Below are 18600 nucleotides of genomic sequence, written 5' to 3'. Positions count from 1 at the left end.
CCCGGGCCGCCCGAGTGGTAGGCGAACAACCTACCACTTTTTTAGTTGTTGTTCTCATTTTTTTAGTTGCATTTGTTGGGGGCGGTCGGCCGTGCTTCCCGAGCATATTCCAGAGTAGCTGTCTGCAGGGAAAGTGGGATTGCCACCCAACGACGCCGGATACAGCCGAAAAAAGTGCTACACACGCGGAGTCCCCCACTACACTGCCTTAAAGCGACCGCTCATCACTATCGTGTGAGTAACCTTGCGGCCGCGGCGACGAGTCTTGCCCAAAGACGCAGCGTGCGTGGAGGCGCTGCCCGAACGCGTGTGGATGCACCCTCCTACCTCGTAAAGCGCCTACAGCTACTATCACCGTGGGCCGCTGCCGGCGGGCGGGAAGCCGACACAGCGCGGCGTTACGAGCAGCGGCTGTGCGGTGGTGGTGTAATGGTGAGCATAGTTGCCTTCCCAGCAGTTGATCCGGGTTCGATTCCCGGCCACCGCAACGGGCGCAAATTTTTACGTCTGAGTATGTGAGCCACGTGCTGTTACATTAACGTTTTCTTTCCGTCGTTGCTCCACTCCAGGCCATCCTGTAGTATGTCCCGACTTGTCCCGACTTTGCTCGGCTGACGCGAAAGCTGACGCTTGGAATTCGCCCTTATCAAGAGGACAGGCGATATAAACGGCTGTGAGAGGTGAGGTGTAGCGAAGTACAGGCAAACTGCGAAGTTTTGTGCTCCTTCTTCTTAAACAAAAAAATAAAAAAAAAAGAGACGCAGTCGGTAGGACTCGAACCTACGCTCCCAGAGGGAATCTGATTTCTAGTCAGACGCCTTAACCACTCGGCCACGACTGCTCGCAGCCAAAAGTCCCCTCGAATCGTGAAAAATCAAACCGTTCTGCGCAGAATGTTGACAGGAAACGAACTCCGTGCACTGATTACGGCAGGGCTACCAGCGCTACGAGACGAGCCATTACGGAAGCGTTAAAATCTTCGCCCGGACAGGGACTCGAACCCTGGACCCTTAGGTTAAAAGCCTAATGCTCTACCGACTGAGCTATCCGGGCTCACGCTTGCTGTGGATGGAGCAGCTGCAGGCAATGTGAATAACTGGAACGCGTGTGTAGGCGTACTACGGTAATTGCTGGCTTCTGGCGCAACTGGCGACTTCACCGACTTGCCACTGACGCTGGTAGCAGCCCAACAGCGGACCAGTGCCTCTTCTCCCTTTACCCCGGTGCTGACAGTAATTGCATCTCGTGCCTGTTTTCCCCGATTACGCTCGGTTGAAGCTCCGGAAGGAGGGCGACAAACGAGGGTTGGAGGGCCAAAACATGGAGGGTCGTGTGCGCAAAAACTTCCCTTCCGGTACCGGGAATCGAACCCGGGCCTCCTGGGTGAAAGCCAGGTATCCTAGCCACTAGACCACACCGGATTTGCTCGATAAACGTCAGATTTACTCCCTCTCCTCTCGCTTTTCGTGCTGAATCCGGACTTAGTGGTGTTCTCTGTTTGCGAGCATATTTGCGCTTGCAGACTGGCATGGCGCACAGCTCGAAACTGACAATTCATTGCAGTTTGCATCATATTTTACTCACAACAGGGGAGGAGAAAGGTCAAAGCTGTACCTTGCCATAGCTGGATGTAAACATTTTAACGCTGAGGCGTGGGCTCCTTGTGGATAACAAACGACAATTCAGTTCGTTCCCTAGCAACAGCAACGCCGTTAATTCAGCCATGATGTACAGCAAATTAAATGCCCCGGGTGAGGATCGAACTCACGACCTTAAGATTATGAGACTTACGCGCTACCCACTGCGCTACCGAGGCACGTTTGCAAGCAACGTCCAGGAAACTTGGTAAGTCTCGCATATTAGAGATAGACAGTTTGCGCTTTCTCAAGAATCTGTTGTGTTGCTACACGTGCTTTCCCGAATTGCTAGATTAAACTGCTGCCGCGGCTTTTTCAACGGAAAGCAGCACTGCCTGAGGTTACAGTACATCGCCCTTGCGGCACCTGAACACAGCGGCCTGTAGGGCCAGGCTGACGCTAGAGTTCAGAAATAGCACGCGTCCGTCCAAGTACGGTCTCTTGCGTGCTGCGTGTTTGGTTCTTCTCACAGCGAATCCTGCTATACATTCCTGAGGCTGACGCAGCTCAAACGAGCAATCGGCGCGGCAGCATTATAGCGAGAACAGCAAAACGATGCATCGGCCGGGAATCGAACCCGGGCCGCCCGAGTGGTAGGCGAACAACCTACCACTTTTTTAGTTGTTGTTCTCATTTTTTTAGTTGCATTTGTTGGGGGCGGTCGGCCGTGCTTCCCGAGCATATTCCAGAGTAGCTGTCTGCAGGGAAAGTGGGATTGCCACCCAACGACGCCGGATACAGCCGAAAAAAGTGCTACACACGCGGAGTCCCCCACTACACTGCCTTAAAGCGACCGCTCATCACTATCGTGTGAGTAACCTTGCGGCCGCGGCGACGAGTCTTGCCCAAAGACGCAGCGTGCGTGGAGGCGCTGCCCGAACGCGTGTGGATGCACCCTCCTACCTCGTAAAGCGCCTACAGCTACTATCACCGTGGGCCGCTGCCGGCGGGCGGGAAGCCGACACAGCGCGGCGTTACGAGCAGCGGCTGTGCGGTGGTGGTGTAATGGTGAGCATAGTTGCCTTCCCAGCCGTTGATCCGGGTTCGATTCCCGGCCACCGCAACGGGCGCAAATTTTTACGTCTGAGTATGTGAGCCACGTGCTGTTACATTAACGTTTTCTTTCCGTCGTTGCTCCACTCCAGGCCATCCTGTAGTATGTCCCGACTTGTCCCGACTTTGCTCGGCTGACGCGAAAGCTGACGCTTGGAATTCGCCCTTATCAAGAGGACAGGCGATATAAACGGCTGTGAGAGGTGAGGTGTAGCGAAGTACAGGCAAACTGCGAAGTTTTGTGCTCCTTCTTCTTAAACAAAAAAATAAAAAAAAAGAGACGCAGTCGGTAGGACTCGAACCTACGCTCCCAGAGGGAATCTGATTTCTAGTCAGACGCCTTAACCACTCGGCCACGACTGCTCGCAGCCAAAAGTCCCCTCGAATCGTGAAAAATCAAACCGTTCTGCGCAGAATGTTGACAGGAAACGAACTCCGTGCACTGATTACGGCAGGGCTACCAGCGCTACGAGACGAGCCATTACGGAAGCGTTAAAATCTTCGCCCGGACAGGGACTCGAACCCTGGACCCTTAGGTTAAAAGCCTAATGCTCTACCGACTGAGCTATCCGGCTCACGCTTGCTGTGGATGGAGCAGCTGCAGGCAATGTGAATAACTGGAACGCGTGTGTAGGCGTACTACGGTAATTGCTGGCTTCTGGCGCAACTGGCGACTTCACCGACTTGCCACTGACGCTGGTAGCAGCCCAACAGCGGACCAGTGCCTCTTCTCCCTTTACCCCGGTGCTGACAGTAATTGCATCTCGTGCCTGTTTTCCCCGATTACGCTCGGTTGAAGCTCCGGAAGGAGGGCGACAAACGAGGGTTGGAGGGCCAAAACATGGAGGGTCGTGTGCGCAAAAACTTCCCTTCCGGTACCGGGAATCGAACCCGGGCCTCCTGGGTGAAAGCCAGGTATCCTAGCCACTAGACCACACCGGATTTGCTCGATAAACGTCAGATTTACTCCCTCTCCTCTCGCTTTTCGTGCTGAATCCGGACTTAGTGGTGTTCTCTGTTTGCGAGCATATTTGCGCTTGCAGACTGGCATGGCGCACAGCTCGAAACTGACAATTCATTGCAGTTTGCATCATATTTTACTCACAACAGGGGAGGAGAAAGGTCAAAGCTGTACCTTGCCATAGCTGGATGTAAACATTTTAACGCTGAGGCGTGGGCTCCTTGTGGATAACAAACGACAATTCAGTTCGTTCCCTAGCAACAGCAACGCCGTTAATTCAGCCATGATGTACAGCAAATTAAATGCCCCGGGTGAGGATCGAACTCACGACCTTAAGATTATGAGACTTACGCGCTACCCACTGCGCTACCGAGGCACGTTTGCAAGCAACGTCCCAGGAAACTTGGTAAGTCTCGCATATTAGAGATAGACAGTTTGCGCTTTCTCAAGAATCTGTTGTGTTGCTACACGTGCTTTCCCGAATTGCTAGATTAAACTGCTGCCGCGGCTTTTTCAACGGAAAGCAGCACTGCCTGAGGTTACAGTACATCGCCCTTGCGGCACCTGAACACAGCGGCCTGTAGGGCCAGGCTGACGCTAGAGTTCAGAAATAGCACGCGTCCGTCCAAGTACGGTCTCTTGCGTGCTGCGTGTTTGGTTCTTCTCACAGCGAATCCTGCTATACATTCCTGAGGCTGACGCAGCTCAAACGAGCAATCGGCGCGGCAGCATTATAGCGAGAACAGCAAAACGATGCATCGGCCGGGAATCGAACCCGGGCCGCCCGAGTGGTAGGCGAACAACCTACCACTTTTTTAGTTGTTGTTCTCATTTTTTTAGTTGCATTTGTTGGGGGCGGTCGGCCGTGCTTCCCGAGCATATTCCAGAGTAGCTGTCTGCAGGGAAAGTGGGATTGCCACCCAACGACGCCGGATACAGCCGAAAAAAGTGCTACACACGCGGAGTCCCCCACTACACTGCCTTAAAGCGACCGCTCATCACTATCGTGTGAGTAACCTTGCGGCCGCGGCGACGAGTCTTGCCCAAAGACGCAGCGTGCGTGGAGGCGCTGCCCGAACGCGTGTGGATGCACCCTCCTACCTCGTAAAGCGCCTACAGCTACTATCACCGTGGGCCGCTGCCGGCGGGCGGGAAGCCGACACAGCGCGGCGTTACGAGCAGCGGCTGTGCGGTGGTGGTGTAATGGTGAGCATAGTTGCCTTCCCAGCCGTTGATCCGGGTTCGATTCCCGGCCACCGCAACGGGCGCAAATTTTTACGTCTGAGTATGTGAGCCACGTGCTGTTACATTAACGTTTTCTTTCCGTCGTTGCTCCACTCCAGGCCATCCTGTAGTATGTCCCGACTTGTCCCGACTTTGCTCGGCTGACGCGAAAGCTGACGCTTGGAATTCGCCCTTATCAAGAGGACAGGCGATATAAACGGCTGTGAGAGGTGAGGTGTAGCGAAGTACAGGCAAACTGCGAAGTTTTGTGCTCCTTCTTCTTAAACAAAAAAATAAAAAAAAAAGAGACGCAGTCGGTAGGACTCGAACCTACGCTCCCAGAGGGAATCTGATTTCTAGTCAGACGCCTTAACCACTCGGCCACGACTGCTCGCAGCCAAAAGTCCCCTCGAATCGTGAAAAATCAAACCGTTCTGCGCAGAATGTTGACAGGAAACGAACTCCGTGCACTGATTACGGCAGGGCTACCAGCGCTACGAGACGAGCCATTACGGAAGCGTTAAAATCTTCGCCCGGACAGGGACTCGAACCCTGGACCCTTAGGTTAAAAGCCTAATGCTCTACCGACTGAGCTATCCGGGCTCACGCTTGCTGTGGATGGAGCAGCTGCAGGCAATGTGAATAACTGGAACGCGTGTGTAGGCGTACTACGGTAATTGCTGGCTTCTGGCGCAACTGGCGACTTCACCGACTTGCCACTGACGCTGGTAGCAGCCCAACAGCGGACCAGTGCCTCTTCTCCCTTTACCCCGGTGCTGACAGTAATTGCATCTCGTGCCTGTTTTCCCCGATTACGCTCGGTTGAAGCTCCGGAAGGAGGGCGACAAACGAGGGTTGGAGGGCCAAAACATGGAGGGTCGTGTGCGCAAAAACTTCCCTTCCGGTACCGGGAATCGAACCCGGGCCTCCTGGGTGAAAGCCAGGTATCCTAGCCACTAGACCACACCGGATTTGCTCGATAAACGTCAGATTTACTCCCTCTCCTCTCGCTTTTCGTGCTGAATCCGGACTTAGTGGTGTTCTCTGTTTGCGAGCATATTTGCGCTTGCAGACTGGCATGGCGCACAGCTCGAAACTGACAATTCATTGCAGTTTGCATCATATTTTACTCACAACAGGGGAGGAGAAAGGTCAAAGCTGTACCTTGCCATAGCTGGATGTAAACATTTTAACGCTGAGGCGTGGGCTCCTTGTGGATAACAAACGACAATTCAGTTCGTTCCCTAGCAACAGCAACGCCGTTAATTCAGCCATGATGTACAGCAAATTAAATGCCCCGGGTGAGGATCGAACTCACGACCTTAAGATTATGAGACTTACGCGCTACCCACTGCGCTACCGAGGCACGTTTGCAAGCAACGTCCCAGGAAACTTGGTAAGTCTCGCATATTAGAGATAGACAGTTTGCGCTTTCTCAAGAATCTGTTGTGTTGCTACACGTGCTTTCCCGAATTGCTAGATTAAACTGCTGCCGCGGCTTTTTCAACGGAAAGCAGCACTGCCTGAGGTTACAGTACATCGCCCTTGCGGCACCTGAACACAGCGGCCTGTAGGGCCAGGCTGACGCTAGAGTTCAGAAATAGCACGCGTCCGTCCAAGTACGGTCTCTTGCGTGCTGCGTGTTTGGTTCTTCTCACAGCGAATCCTGCTATACATTCCTGAGGCTGACGCAGCTCAAACGAGCAATCGGCGCGGCAGCATTATAGCGAGAACAGCAAAACGATGCATCGGCCGGGAATCGAACCCGGGCCGCCCGAGTGGTAGGCGAACAACCTACCACTTTTTTAGTTGTTGTTCTCATTTTTTTAGTTGCATTTGTTGGGGGCGGTCGGCCGTGCTTCCCGAGCATATTCCAGAGTAGCTGTCTGCAGGGAAAGTGGGATTGCCACCCAACGACGCCGGATACAGCCGAAAAAAGTGCTACACACGCGGAGTCCCCCACTACACTGCCTTAAAGCGACCGCTCATCACTATCGTGTGAGTAACCTTGCGGCCGCGGCGACGAGTCTTGCCCAAAGACGCAGCGTGCGTGGAGGCGCTGCCCGAACGCGTGTGGATGCACCCTCCTACCTCGTAAAGCGCCTACAGCTACTATCACCGTGGGCCGCTGCCGGCGGGCGGGAAGCCGACACAGCGCGGCGTTACGAGCAGCGGCTGTGCGGTGGTGGTGTAATGGTGAGCATAGTTGCCTTCCCAGCAGTTGATCCGGGTTCGATTCCCGGCCACCGCAACGGGCGCAAATTTTTACGTCTGAGTATGTGAGCCACGTGCTGTTACATTAACGTTTTCTTTCCGTCGTTGCTCCACTCCAGGCCATCCTGTAGTATGTCCCGACTTGTCCCGACTTTGCTCGGCTGACGCGAAAGCTGACGCTTGGAATTCGCCCTTATCAAGAGGACAGGCGATATAAACGGCTGTGAGAGGTGAGGTGTAGCGAAGTACAGGCAAACTGCGAAGTTTTGTGCTCCTTCTTCTTAAACAAAAAAATAAAAAAAAAAGAGACGCAGTCGGTAGGACTCGAACCTACGCTCCCAGAGGGAATCTGATTTCTAGTCAGACGCCTTAACCACTCGGCCACGACTGCTCGCAGCCAAAAGTCCCCTCGAATCGTGAAAAATCAAACCGTTCTGCGCAGAATGTTGACAGGAAACGAACTCCGTGCACTGATTACGGCAGGGCTACCAGCGCTACGAGACGAGCCATTACGGAAGCGTTAAAATCTTCGCCCGGACAGGGACTCGAACCCTGGACCCTTAGGTTAAAAGCCTAATGCTCTACCGACTGAGCTATCCGGGCTCACGCTTGCTGTGGATGGAGCAGCTGCAGGCAATGTGAATAACTGGAACGCGTGTGTAGGCGTACTACGGTAATTGCTGGCTTCTGGCGCAACTGGCGACTTCACCGACTTGCCACTGACGCTGGTAGCAGCCCAACAGCGGACCAGTGCCTCTTCTCCCTTTACCCCGGTGCTGACAGTAATTGCATCTCGTGCCTGTTTTCCCCGATTACGCTCGGTTGAAGCTCCGGAAGGAGGGCGACAAACGAGGGTTGGAGGGCCAAAACATGGAGGGTCGTGTGCGCAAAAACTTCCCTTCCGGTACCGGGAATCGAACCCGGGCCTCCTGGGTGAAAGCCAGGTATCCTAGCCACTAGACCACACCGGATTTGCTCGATAAACGTCAGATTTACTCCCTCTCCTCTCGCTTTTCGTGCTGAATCCGGACTTAGTGGTGTTCTCTGTTTGCGAGCATATTTGCGCTTGCAGACTGGCATGGCGCACAGCTCGAAACTGACAATTCATTGCAGTTTGCATCATATTTTACTCACAACAGGGGAGGAGAAAGGTCAAAGCTGTACCTTGCCATAGCTGGATGTAAACATTTTAACGCTGAGGCGTGGGCTCCTTGTGGATAACAAACGACAATTCAGTTCGTTCCCTAGCAACAGCAACGCCGTTAATTCAGCCATGATGTACAGCAAATTAAATGCCCCGGGTGAGGATCGAACTCACGACCTTAAGATTATGAGACTTACGCGCTACCCACTGCGCTACCGAGGCACGTTTGCAAGCAACGTCCCAGGAAACTTGGTAAGTCTCGCATATTAGAGATAGACAGTTTGCGCTTTCTCAAGAATCTGTTGTGTTGCTACACGTGCTTTCCCGAATTGCTAGATTAAACTGCTGCCGCGGCTTTTTCAACGGAAAGCAGCACTGCCTGAGGTTACAGTACATCGCCCTTGCGGCACCTGAACACAGCGGCCTGTAGGGCCAGGCTGACGCTAGAGTTCAGAAATAGCACGCGTCCGTCCAAGTACGGTCTCTTGCGTGCTGCGTGTTTGGTTCTTCTCACAGCGAATCCTGCTATACATTCCTGAGGCTGACGCAGCTCAAACGAGCAATCGGCGCGGCAGCATTATAGCGAGAACAGCAAAACGATGCATCGGCCGGGAATCGAACCCGGGCCGCCCGAGTGGTAGGCGAACAACCTACCACTTTTTTAGTTGTTGTTCTCATTTTTTTAGTTGCATTTGTTGGGGGCGGTCGGCCGTGCTTCCCGAGCATATTCCAGAGTAGCTGTCTGCAGGGAAAGTGGGATTGCCACCCAACGACGCCGGATACAGCCGAAAAAAGTGCTACACACGCGGAGTCCCCCACTACACTGCCTTAAAGCGACCGCTCATCACTATCGTGTGAGTAACCTTGCGGCCGCGGCGACGAGTCTTGCCCAAAGACGCAGCGTGCGTGGAGGCGCTGCCCGAACGCGTGTGGATGCACCCTCCTACCTCGTAAAGCGCCTACAGCTACTATCACCGTGGGCCGCTGCCGGCGGGCGGGAAGCCGACACAGCGCGGCGTTACGAGCAGCGGCTGTGCGGTGGTGGTGTAATGGTGAGCATAGTTGCCTTCCCAGCCGTTGATCCGGGTTCGATTCCCGGCCACCGCAACGGGCGCAAATTTTTACGTCTGAGTATGTGAGCCACGTGCTGTTACATTAACGTTTTCTTTCCGTCGTTGCTCCACTCCAGGCCATCCTGTAGTATGTCCCGACTTGTCCCGACTTTGCTCGGCTGACGCGAAAGCTGACGCTTGGAATTCGCCCTTATCAAGAGGACAGGCGATATAAACGGCTGTGAGAGGTGAGGTGTAGCGAAGTACAGGCAAACTGCGAAGTTTTGTGCTCCTTCTTCTTAAACAAAAAAATAAAAAAAAAAGAGACGCAGTCGGTAGGACTCGAACCTACGCTCCCAGAGGGAATCTGATTTCTAGTCAGACGCCTTAACCACTCGGCCACGACTGCTCGCAGCCAAAAGTCCCCTCGAATCGTGAAAAATCAAACCGTTCTGCGCAGAATGTTGACAGGAAACGAACTCCGTGCACTGATTACGGCAGGGCTACCAGCGCTACGAGACGAGCCATTACGGAAGCGTTAAAATCTTCGCCCGGACAGGGACTCGAACCCTGGACCCTTAGGTTAAAAGCCTAATGCTCTACCGACTGAGCTATCCGGGCTCACGCTTGCTGTGGATGGAGCAGCTGCAGGCAATGTGAATAACTGGAACGCGTGTGTAGGCGTACTACGGTAATTGCTGGCTTCTGGCGCAACTGGCGACTTCACCGACTTGCCACTGACGCTGGTAGCAGCCCAACAGCGGACCAGTGCCTCTTCTCCCTTTACCCCGGTGCTGACAGTAATTGCATCTCGTGCCTGTTTTCCCCGATTACGCTCGGTTGAAGCTCCGGAAGGAGGGCGACAAACGAGGGTTGGAGGGCCAAAACATGGAGGGTCGTGTGCGCAAAAACTTCCCTTCCGGTACCGGGAATCGAACCCGGGCCTCCTGGGTGAAAGCCAGGTATCCTAGCCACTAGACCACACCGGATTTGCTCGATAAACGTCAGATTTACTCCCTCTCCTCTCGCTTTTCGTGCTGAATCCGGACTTAGTGGTGTTCTCTGTTTGCGAGCATATTTGCGCTTGCAGACTGGCATGGCGCACAGCTCGAAACTGACAATTCATTGCAGTTTGCATCATATTTTACTCACAACAGGGGAGGAGAAAGGTCAAAGCTGTACCTTGCCATAGCTGGATGTAAACATTTTAACGCTGAGGCGTGGGCTCCTTGTGGATAACAAACGACAATTCAGTTCGTTCCCTAGCAACAGCAACGCCGTTAATTCAGCCATGATGTACAGCAAATTAAATGCCCCGGGTGAGGATCGAACTCACGACCTTAAGATTATGAGACTTACGCGCTACCCACTGCGCTACCGAGGCACGTTTGCAAGCAACGTCCCAGGAAACTTGGTAAGTCTCGCATATTAGAGATAGACAGTTTGCGCTTTCTCAAGAATCTGTTGTGTTGCTACACGTGCTTTCCCGAATTGCTAGATTAAACTGCTGCCGCGGCTTTTTCAACGGAAAGCAGCACTGCCTGAGGTTACAGTACATCGCCCTTGCGGCACCTGAACACAGCGGCCTGTAGGGCCAGGCTGACGCTAGAGTTCAGAAATAGCACGCGTCCGTCCAAGTACGGTCTCTTGCGTGCTGCGTGTTTGGTTCTTCTCACAGCGAATCCTGCTATACATTCCTGAGGCTGACGCAGCTCAAACGAGCAATCGGCGCGGCAGCATTATAGCGAGAACAGCAAAACGATGCATCGGCCGGGAATCGAACCCGGGCCGCCCGAGTGGTAGGCGAACAACCTACCACTTTTTTAGTTGTTGTTCTCATTTTTTTAGTTGCATTTGTTGGGGGCGGTCGGCCGTGCTTCCCGAGCATATTCCAGAGTAGCTGTCTGCAGGGAAAGTGGGATTGCCACCCAACGACGCCGGATACAGCCGAAAAAAGTGCTACACACGCGGAGTCCCCCACTACACTGCCTTAAAGCGACCGCTCATCACTATCGTGTGAGTAACCTTGCGGCCGCGGCGACGAGTCTTGCCCAAAGACGCAGCGTGCGTGGAGGCGCTGCCCGAACGCGTGTGGATGCACCCTCCTACCTCGTAAAGCGCCTACAGCTACTATCACCGTGGGCCGCTGCCGGCGGGCGGGAAGCCGACACAGCGCGGCGTTACGAGCAGCGGCTGTGCGGTGGTGGTGTAATGGTGAGCATAGTTGCCTTCCCAGCCGTTGATCCGGGTTCGATTCCCGGCCACCGCAACGGGCGCAAATTTTTACGTCTGAGTATGTGAGCCACGTGCTGTTACATTAACGTTTTCTTTCCGTCGTTGCTCCACTCCAGGCCATCCTGTAGTATGTCCCGACTTGTCCCGACTTTGCTCGGCTGACGCGAAAGCTGACGCTTGGAATTCGCCCTTATCAAGAGGACAGGCGATATAAACGGCTGTGAGAGGTGAGGTGTAGCGAAGTACAGGCAAACTGCGAAGTTTTGTGCTCCTTCTTCTTAAACAAAAAAATAAAAAAAAAAGAGACGCAGTCGGTAGGACTCGAACCTACGCTCCCAGAGGGAATCTGATTTCTAGTCAGACGCCTTAACCACTCGGCCACGACTGCTCGCAGCCAAAAGTCCCCTCGAATCGTGAAAAATCAAACCGTTCTGCGCAGAATGTTGACAGGAAACGAACTCCGTGCACTGATTACGGCAGGGCTACCAGCGCTACGAGACGAGCCATTACGGAAGCGTTAAAATCTTCGCCCGGACAGGGACTCGAACCCTGGACCCTTAGGTTAAAAGCCTAATGCTCTACCGACTGAGCTATCCGGGCTCACGCTTGCTGTGGATGGAGCAGCTGCAGGCAATGTGAATAACTGGAACGCGTGTGTAGGCGTACTACGGTAATTGCTGGCTTCTGGCGCAACTGGCGACTTCACCGACTTGCCACTGACGCTGGTAGCAGCCCAACAGCGGACCAGTGCCTCTTCTCCCTTTACCCCGGTGCTGACAGTAATTGCATCTCGTGCCTGTTTTCCCCGATTACGCTCGGTTGAAGCTCCGGAAGGAGGGCGACAAACGAGGGTTGGAGGGCCAAAACATGGAGGGTCGTGTGCGCAAAAACTTCCCTTCCGGTACCGGGAATCGAACCCGGGCCTCCTGGGTGAAAGCCAGGTATCCTAGCCACTAGACCACACCGGATTTGCTCGATAAACGTCAGATTTACTCCCTCTCCTCTCGCTTTTCGTGCTGAATCCGGACTTAGTGGTGTTCTCTGTTTGCGAGCATATTTGCGCTTGCAGACTGGCATGGCGCACAGCTCGAAACTGACAATTCATTGCAGTTTGCATCATATTTTACTCACAACAGGGGAGGAGAAAGGTCAAAGCTGTACCTTGCCATAGCTGGATGTAAACATTTTAACGCTGAGGCGTGGGCTCCTTGTGGATAACAAACGACAATTCAGTTCGTTCCCTAGCAACAGCAACGCCGTTAATTCAGCCATGATGTACAGCAAATTAAATGCCCCGGGTGAGGATCGAACTCACGACCTTAAGATTATGAGACTTACGCGCTACCCACTGCGCTACCGAGGCACGTTTGCAAGCAACGTCCCAGGAAACTTGGTAAGTCTCGCATATTAGAGATAGACAGTTTGCGCTTTCTCAAGAATCTGTTGTGTTGCTACACGTGCTTTCCCGAATTGCTAGATTAAACTGCTGCCGCGGCTTTTTCAACGGAAAGCAGCACTGCCTGAGGTTACAGTACATCGCCCTTGCGGCACCTGAACACAGCGGCCTGTAGGGCCAGGCTGACGCTAGAGTTCAGAAATAGCACGCGTCCGTCCAAGTACGGTCTCTTGCGTGCTGCGTGTTTGGTTCTTCTCACAGCGAATCCTGCTATACATTCCTGAGGCTGACGCAGCTCAAACGAGCAATCGGCGCGGCAGCATTATAGCGAGAACAGCAAAACGATGCATCGGCCGGGAATCGAACCCGGGCCGCCCGAGTGGTAGGCGAACAACCTACCACTTTTTTAGTTGTTGTTCTCATTTTTTTAGTTGCATTTGTTGGGGGCGGTCGGCCGTGCTTCCCGAGCATATTCCAGAGTAGCTGTCTGCAGGGAAAGTGGGATTGCCACCCAACGACGCCGGATACAGCCGAAAAAAGTGCTACACACGCGGAGTCCCCCACTACACTGCCTTAAAGCGACCGCTCATCACTATCGTGTGAGTAACCTTGCGGCCGCGGCGACGAGTCTTGCCCAAAGACGCAGCGTGCGTGGAGGCGCTGCCCGAACGCGTGTGGATGCACCCTCCTACCTCGTAAAGCGCCTACAGCTACTATCACCGTGGGCCGCTGCCGGCGGGCGGGAAGCCGACACAGCGCGGCGTTACGAGCAGCGGCTGTGCGGTGGTGGTGTAATGGTGAGCATAGTTGCCTTCCCAGCAGTTGATCCGGGTTCGATTCCCGGCCACCGCAACGGGCGCAAATTTTTACGTCTGAGTATGTGAGCCACGTGCTGTTACATTAACGTTTTCTTTACGTCGTTGCTCCACTCCAGGCCATCCTGTAGTATGTCCCGACTTGTCCCGACTTTGCTCGGCTGACGCGAAAGCTGACGCTTGGAATTCGCCCTTATCAAGAGGACAGGCGATATAAACGGCTGTGAGAGGTGAGGTGTAGCGAAGTACAGGCAAACTGCGAAGTTTTGTGCTCCTTCTTCTTAAACAAAAAAATAAAAAAAAAAGAGACGCAGTCGGTAGGACTCGAACCTACGCTCCCAGAGGGAATCTGATTTCTAGTCAGACGCCTTAACCACTTTTTTTTTTTTTTTTTTTTTTTTTTTTTTATTTTTTTTTTGCCACAAATGAGCTACAATCCTATTCAATGAACAATTGTAACAGATGCCTGTGGCGTAGCTCTTGGGTCCTGAATCAGACGCAGTAGTTCCAACAAAAACTCTCCTGATCGGCACTTTGCCGAAAATTTCGCTACAGAACCCCCTGTCTTGCTTGTGCTTCAGGTAGACGCCGGTTTGCAGCCAGGAAGCGGACAGCAGCAACTTTCAACTAGTTTTGTAGTACTCAAACAACACAGTGAAACAGCATGCATCTTTTGCAGAACTGGAAAAAGTCGACCGTGACAGGATTCGAACCTGCAATCTTCGGATCCGAAGTCCGACGCCTTATCCGTTTTTTTTTTTTTTTTTTTTTTTTTTTTTTAAAATTATTTTTTTTTTTTTTTTTTTTTTATATCGAACCCGGGCCTCCTGGGTGAAAGCCAGGTATCCTAGCCACTTTTTTTTTTTTTTTGTTTTTTTTTTTTTTTTTTTTTTTTTTTTTTTATTTACCAATTGCGCCACTTTTTTTTCTTTTCTTTTTTTTTTTTTTTTTAAGTTTTTAATAGACCGATGCCTTATCCATTTTTTTAACCACTTTTTTTTTTTGTTTTTTTATTTTGTGCTTTAAGTGGTATCAGGCAGGGAGAGGCAAGGAGGGCAGGGGTCATGCAATCTGAGGCCTGGCCATCTTGTCTCCCACCGTAACTGTCACCACGGCACCCTACCTCATCGGCGCACTGAAGAAATGCTGCGGCTTGACTCCGCCGCCAGTAACATAAAAACAGAAATTAGTCCGGAGACGAAATGTTGCATCCATTTGCAGTGTAAATGAATTTGTTCATTTTCATATGTATTCAGGAGAGCCGGGAATCCGTGCACTTTGCACCGCATGAGTGCGTCTCACCCCACAAATCAGAGTTAGTATTGAATGAAAAATATAAATTAAAAGTCTTCTATCGTTGTTTCTCTCCATCGGATCGACTGTTACAATTAAGAAACTAGGAAACGCAGTTCTGTGCAGGGCATCCGCCAATGATACGGAACGCGCTACTACAAACATTCTGTTAATTTCTGAACGTGACGAATGATCCAAGTGACGCACTCGTAAATTAGTCTGTCCCGCACTTACTTCTTTGGTCTGCACTTCGGGCGTCCGAAGGAAGAGTGGAATCCACCATGTCGGAAGAAATGGCTTTAAGCACTCCATCCTATATTGGCTGTGAAATGATCGTGTGACTTAAAAAGTTTGCAAAATGAGCTTTATAGTTTTTAGTCTTCTGTAGTCGGTGGTGCTGTATCATTAAATACAGGAGAAAGTCTTCTTTACTCGTTTCGTTCACATTGAAAAGATAGTAAACTGTGTGGCCTTTAAGCCAGTTTACTGAATTTCTTTTGGTCTGCGGGTAAGGCACTACCTCCGGAGTGAGGAAGTCAGCTGGCGTTATGGTCGCAGGGCATGGTCTAGTGATGCTCGCCAACAACTGTCGTATGACCGCCCAAACATCTCGCACTTTTTCGCAGACAAATCGGTGTTCCTCGCTATCTTGTACCTGGCAAGTGTTGCATAAGGGTGAATCGGCCAGATGAATGGAATGGAGTCTGGCATTGGTAGCTATTTTGCGATTCACCGTGAGATACCAAGACGCTCGCACGTGAGACGGTAAATGGCGTGAATGAATATTATCCCAAATCACCCGCCAATTGTGAGCTGTATATTTGTCTTCGATGTTATTCCTGGAGGTGGACTCGATCAAAGTCTTATAAAGTTGCTTCACCACCGTTATTTCCTTCGCCGGAATTCTTGTTCGAGCATAACTATATTCAAGCAGGAAGTATTTTAAATGATAAAGGTCGTGTGGAATATGATGTACATCAATCGGGGGGTTGAGGTTCGCTGGGGAGATTTCGTTGAGAAGGTGAGCAGTGAGACAGTGTGGAGATTTTGTCCATAGCTTATACATACTGCTTAGATAGAGCGCCTGTGCCTTTTTATAGACATCTGTGAGGTTCAATCCGCCCTTCCGAGGAGGGAGCGTCAACGTAACATATTTAACTTTGAAGATATTGCCTCTGGTCACAAAATGGCCCAGGGCAGACAGCATTCTATGTGCAATGCCACTGGGAAGAGGCAACACTTTGGCTACATAGTTAATCTTCGAGAGGATATAAGTGTTGACCAGTTCAATTTTTTGGAGAGCATTCAGTTTCCTCATGCTATGCAGTTGTACACATGCCCTAACTTTATGAAGTAAAGCTCTATAATTAACAGCAATGGTATTCTGTATCTTCCGCCGAAACTCAAGTCCTAAGCACTTTATACTGGTAATTTCTCGTAATCGGGTATGATTGGGTAGATTTATTCCCCGTCCGACATTCATGAGTCCGGATTTTTGCCAGTTCACCTTCGCCCCAGATACCGCCTCATATCGTTGAAGTATTTGAAGTGAGGACCGCACTTCTTGCGCGTTCACGACAAGAAAGCCGACATCATCTGCGTACGCACGGCACACAATCTTCTGGCTATTGATTTCCAATCCCTGCAAATGTGCAGTTAGCGTAGCGAGCAGAGGTTCTATGGCGATGGCAAAGAGAGCCATCGACATCGGACAGCCTTGCCTCACCGAACACTCGATATCAATAGCGCCACTGAGGCGACCATTAATTTGAATTCGCGACGTACTATTACGGATCAGATTGTCGAGTACTTGGGTGAACTGGTGCGGAAACCCCAATTCCTGCATGACGCGGAAAAGGAAACGATGGCTCACCCTGTCGAACGCTTTTGCAAAGTCTATCATGACGAGGGCGCATTTTAACTTGCAAGCCTCCGCTACGGCAATGACATCTCTGTAATCCGTGAGCGTGTGGTAAATAGATCTATCTCTACCGACACTCGGTTGATACTGTCCTGTGATTGTGGTCATGACAGTTTTGAGCCGTTGGCTCAGAACACGGGCGAATAGTTTATAATCACTATTTAATAACGTGAGAGGTCGCAGGTTAGTGAGGTCGTTACTGCACGGGGTCTTGGGCAGTAAGACAACAATTCCTTGTCGAAATTCCTGCGGAATAACTTTTTGTGGGTTCATTAGTTCTTTACATATTGCAAGGAGTTTCGATTTCATCTGCGGCCAGAAGGTTTGATATACTTCGGCAGGTATTCCATCGCAACCAGGAGATTTATTCTTCGGACTCCTTAGGATAACGTCTGTTAATTCGTCTTCTGTCACCTCTGTCATCAGCTGAGTCGCCTCTGTGGGGCTGAGTTTCCGTGATAAATTTGTCGCAAACTCCGCAAACACGGTATCATCTGTCATTTTATTGGACATCAGGTCTCGATAGTACTCTTCAATCGCACGCATAATGTCACTTTGTTTAGTAACTATTGCCCCGGTGCTGGTTCGGATGTGTGTAATGATTTTCCGACTGCCTCGTCGACTTTCACGTAACATGTGATACATGGCAGCCTCTTCTTCTTGCACCGTCTTAGGAACTCGCGCCCGAATTTGAAAACCTTCCAACTGTTTCCGTTGCAGCGTTAAAAGTTTCGCCTGAATTCTTTTGATCTTTGCAAAATTGCCGATAACGGTCGCGTCACATTTATACAACTCCCGAAGACACTGAAAGTAAAATTCCATGGTCCGTTTGTGCCACAGACTTTTCTGACGGGAGTAAAACATTAAAGTTTTCCTAATTTGTGGTTTGGCGCATTTGAGCCACCACTCGATCGCGGAGTTGTAGGATCTGAATTTGCGTTCACATGCCGTCCAGGTGGACAGGAAGGCTTCTCGACATGCAGGATCATGCAAATGTGCGATGTTGAACTTCCATAACCCTCGACCCCGGTATGTTTCCTGTTTTTGCATGTTGACGGTGCAGATATAGCCAGCATGGTCGGAAAATACAGTTGGCCATATTTCGGTGTGTAGCAGGTGTTGCGTTAAATTACGCGATATGTAAATTCTATCTAACCTACTTGCCGAATGATTGGTAACATGCGTAAAACCCACTTCCACTCCGTGCATGTGCGTCCAAGTGTCAGTGAAGCGGAGTTCTTGAATGATCTGTTCTAATTCGACACACCGATTAAAGTGAGGAGTTTGATCGATTGGACGAAGCACACAATTGAAATCGCCGCCAAAAATGACATCACTGTAGTTGGACCCGAAGAGCGGAAGGATCTCGTGGCGAAAAAATTCTGCACGGTGTTGCCTATTACTGGACCCAGAAGGTGCGTAAATATTAATCAGTCTGATGTTATTGACAGTGACTGCTATCCCTCTGCCGGTCACCAGTTTGGCCTCACAATTTGCAATGATCCCTTCTTTTAACAGTAATGCTGTTCCAAGTTCGAAACCGTTGCCAGGGTTCACGAAAGCGTTATACCCTGCTATGTGGTCTAACCTGATCTCACTCACTTCCTGGAGCATGGCTATATCGATGTCGGCTGCGTATAACAAGTCTTGTAAGT

The 18600-nt window shown here is 51.3% G+C and overlaps 31 non-coding genes across 31 annotated transcripts; 7 read left to right on the top strand and 24 right to left on the bottom strand.

The window, feature by feature from the left end:
• Positions 1 to 415: 415 nt before the first annotated feature.
• Trnag-ucc (transfer RNA glycine (anticodon UCC)) lies at positions 416 to 487 on the top strand. The gene has a single exon. It is a non-coding gene; the product is annotated as a tRNA-Gly (tRNA).
• A 272-nt stretch (positions 488 to 759) lies between these two features.
• On the bottom strand, positions 760 to 841 carry Trnas-aga (transfer RNA serine (anticodon AGA)). The gene has a single exon. It is a non-coding gene; the product is annotated as a tRNA-Ser (tRNA).
• Positions 842 to 980: 139 nt separating this feature from the next.
• On the bottom strand, positions 981 to 1053 carry Trnak-uuu (transfer RNA lysine (anticodon UUU)). Its single transcript has one exon. It is a non-coding gene; the product is annotated as a tRNA-Lys (tRNA).
• A 296-nt stretch (positions 1054 to 1349) lies between these two features.
• On the bottom strand, positions 1350 to 1421 carry Trnae-uuc (transfer RNA glutamic acid (anticodon UUC)). The gene has a single exon. It is a non-coding gene; the product is annotated as a tRNA-Glu (tRNA).
• Positions 1422 to 1743: 322 nt separating this feature from the next.
• Trnam-cau (transfer RNA methionine (anticodon CAU)) lies at positions 1744 to 1816 on the bottom strand. The gene has a single exon. It is a non-coding gene; the product is annotated as a tRNA-Met (tRNA).
• Positions 1817 to 2628: 812 nt separating this feature from the next.
• Positions 2629 to 2700, top strand: Trnag-ucc (transfer RNA glycine (anticodon UCC)). The gene has a single exon. It is a non-coding gene; the product is annotated as a tRNA-Gly (tRNA).
• Positions 2701 to 2971: 271 nt separating this feature from the next.
• Trnas-aga (transfer RNA serine (anticodon AGA)) lies at positions 2972 to 3053 on the bottom strand. The gene has a single exon. It is a non-coding gene; the product is annotated as a tRNA-Ser (tRNA).
• A 139-nt stretch (positions 3054 to 3192) lies between these two features.
• Positions 3193 to 3265, bottom strand: Trnak-uuu (transfer RNA lysine (anticodon UUU)). Its single transcript has one exon. It is a non-coding gene; the product is annotated as a tRNA-Lys (tRNA).
• A 295-nt stretch (positions 3266 to 3560) lies between these two features.
• Trnae-uuc (transfer RNA glutamic acid (anticodon UUC)) lies at positions 3561 to 3632 on the bottom strand. Its single transcript has one exon. It is a non-coding gene; the product is annotated as a tRNA-Glu (tRNA).
• Positions 3633 to 3954: 322 nt separating this feature from the next.
• Trnam-cau (transfer RNA methionine (anticodon CAU)) lies at positions 3955 to 4027 on the bottom strand. Its single transcript has one exon. It is a non-coding gene; the product is annotated as a tRNA-Met (tRNA).
• Positions 4028 to 4840: 813 nt separating this feature from the next.
• Positions 4841 to 4912, top strand: Trnag-ucc (transfer RNA glycine (anticodon UCC)). Its single transcript has one exon. It is a non-coding gene; the product is annotated as a tRNA-Gly (tRNA).
• A 272-nt stretch (positions 4913 to 5184) lies between these two features.
• Trnas-aga (transfer RNA serine (anticodon AGA)) lies at positions 5185 to 5266 on the bottom strand. The gene has a single exon. It is a non-coding gene; the product is annotated as a tRNA-Ser (tRNA).
• Positions 5267 to 5405: 139 nt separating this feature from the next.
• Trnak-uuu (transfer RNA lysine (anticodon UUU)) lies at positions 5406 to 5478 on the bottom strand. The gene has a single exon. It is a non-coding gene; the product is annotated as a tRNA-Lys (tRNA).
• A 296-nt stretch (positions 5479 to 5774) lies between these two features.
• Trnae-uuc (transfer RNA glutamic acid (anticodon UUC)) lies at positions 5775 to 5846 on the bottom strand. The gene has a single exon. It is a non-coding gene; the product is annotated as a tRNA-Glu (tRNA).
• Positions 5847 to 6168: 322 nt separating this feature from the next.
• Positions 6169 to 6241, bottom strand: Trnam-cau (transfer RNA methionine (anticodon CAU)). Its single transcript has one exon. It is a non-coding gene; the product is annotated as a tRNA-Met (tRNA).
• Positions 6242 to 7054: 813 nt separating this feature from the next.
• Trnag-ucc (transfer RNA glycine (anticodon UCC)) lies at positions 7055 to 7126 on the top strand. Its single transcript has one exon. It is a non-coding gene; the product is annotated as a tRNA-Gly (tRNA).
• Positions 7127 to 7398: 272 nt separating this feature from the next.
• On the bottom strand, positions 7399 to 7480 carry Trnas-aga (transfer RNA serine (anticodon AGA)). The gene has a single exon. It is a non-coding gene; the product is annotated as a tRNA-Ser (tRNA).
• Positions 7481 to 7619: 139 nt separating this feature from the next.
• Positions 7620 to 7692, bottom strand: Trnak-uuu (transfer RNA lysine (anticodon UUU)). The gene has a single exon. It is a non-coding gene; the product is annotated as a tRNA-Lys (tRNA).
• A 296-nt stretch (positions 7693 to 7988) lies between these two features.
• Trnae-uuc (transfer RNA glutamic acid (anticodon UUC)) lies at positions 7989 to 8060 on the bottom strand. The gene has a single exon. It is a non-coding gene; the product is annotated as a tRNA-Glu (tRNA).
• Positions 8061 to 8382: 322 nt separating this feature from the next.
• On the bottom strand, positions 8383 to 8455 carry Trnam-cau (transfer RNA methionine (anticodon CAU)). The gene has a single exon. It is a non-coding gene; the product is annotated as a tRNA-Met (tRNA).
• An 813-nt stretch (positions 8456 to 9268) lies between these two features.
• On the top strand, positions 9269 to 9340 carry Trnag-ucc (transfer RNA glycine (anticodon UCC)). Its single transcript has one exon. It is a non-coding gene; the product is annotated as a tRNA-Gly (tRNA).
• A 272-nt stretch (positions 9341 to 9612) lies between these two features.
• Positions 9613 to 9694, bottom strand: Trnas-aga (transfer RNA serine (anticodon AGA)). The gene has a single exon. It is a non-coding gene; the product is annotated as a tRNA-Ser (tRNA).
• A 139-nt stretch (positions 9695 to 9833) lies between these two features.
• On the bottom strand, positions 9834 to 9906 carry Trnak-uuu (transfer RNA lysine (anticodon UUU)). Its single transcript has one exon. It is a non-coding gene; the product is annotated as a tRNA-Lys (tRNA).
• Positions 9907 to 10202: 296 nt separating this feature from the next.
• Trnae-uuc (transfer RNA glutamic acid (anticodon UUC)) lies at positions 10203 to 10274 on the bottom strand. Its single transcript has one exon. It is a non-coding gene; the product is annotated as a tRNA-Glu (tRNA).
• Positions 10275 to 10596: 322 nt separating this feature from the next.
• Positions 10597 to 10669, bottom strand: Trnam-cau (transfer RNA methionine (anticodon CAU)). The gene has a single exon. It is a non-coding gene; the product is annotated as a tRNA-Met (tRNA).
• An 813-nt stretch (positions 10670 to 11482) lies between these two features.
• Positions 11483 to 11554, top strand: Trnag-ucc (transfer RNA glycine (anticodon UCC)). The gene has a single exon. It is a non-coding gene; the product is annotated as a tRNA-Gly (tRNA).
• A 272-nt stretch (positions 11555 to 11826) lies between these two features.
• Trnas-aga (transfer RNA serine (anticodon AGA)) lies at positions 11827 to 11908 on the bottom strand. Its single transcript has one exon. It is a non-coding gene; the product is annotated as a tRNA-Ser (tRNA).
• Positions 11909 to 12047: 139 nt separating this feature from the next.
• Positions 12048 to 12120, bottom strand: Trnak-uuu (transfer RNA lysine (anticodon UUU)). The gene has a single exon. It is a non-coding gene; the product is annotated as a tRNA-Lys (tRNA).
• A 296-nt stretch (positions 12121 to 12416) lies between these two features.
• Trnae-uuc (transfer RNA glutamic acid (anticodon UUC)) lies at positions 12417 to 12488 on the bottom strand. Its single transcript has one exon. It is a non-coding gene; the product is annotated as a tRNA-Glu (tRNA).
• A 322-nt stretch (positions 12489 to 12810) lies between these two features.
• Positions 12811 to 12883, bottom strand: Trnam-cau (transfer RNA methionine (anticodon CAU)). Its single transcript has one exon. It is a non-coding gene; the product is annotated as a tRNA-Met (tRNA).
• An 813-nt stretch (positions 12884 to 13696) lies between these two features.
• Trnag-ucc (transfer RNA glycine (anticodon UCC)) lies at positions 13697 to 13768 on the top strand. Its single transcript has one exon. It is a non-coding gene; the product is annotated as a tRNA-Gly (tRNA).
• Positions 13769 to 18600: the final 4832 nt, after the last annotated feature.

Source organism: Schistocerca serialis, unplaced genomic scaffold, assembly GCF_023864345.2.
Source record: "Schistocerca serialis cubense isolate TAMUIC-IGC-003099 unplaced genomic scaffold, iqSchSeri2.2 HiC_scaffold_1329, whole genome shotgun sequence".
NCBI lineage: Eukaryota > Metazoa > Arthropoda > Insecta > Orthoptera > Acrididae > Schistocerca > Schistocerca serialis.
Note: the sequence above shows the minus strand (reverse complement) of the source record. Positions and strands in the feature narration are given on the sequence as shown.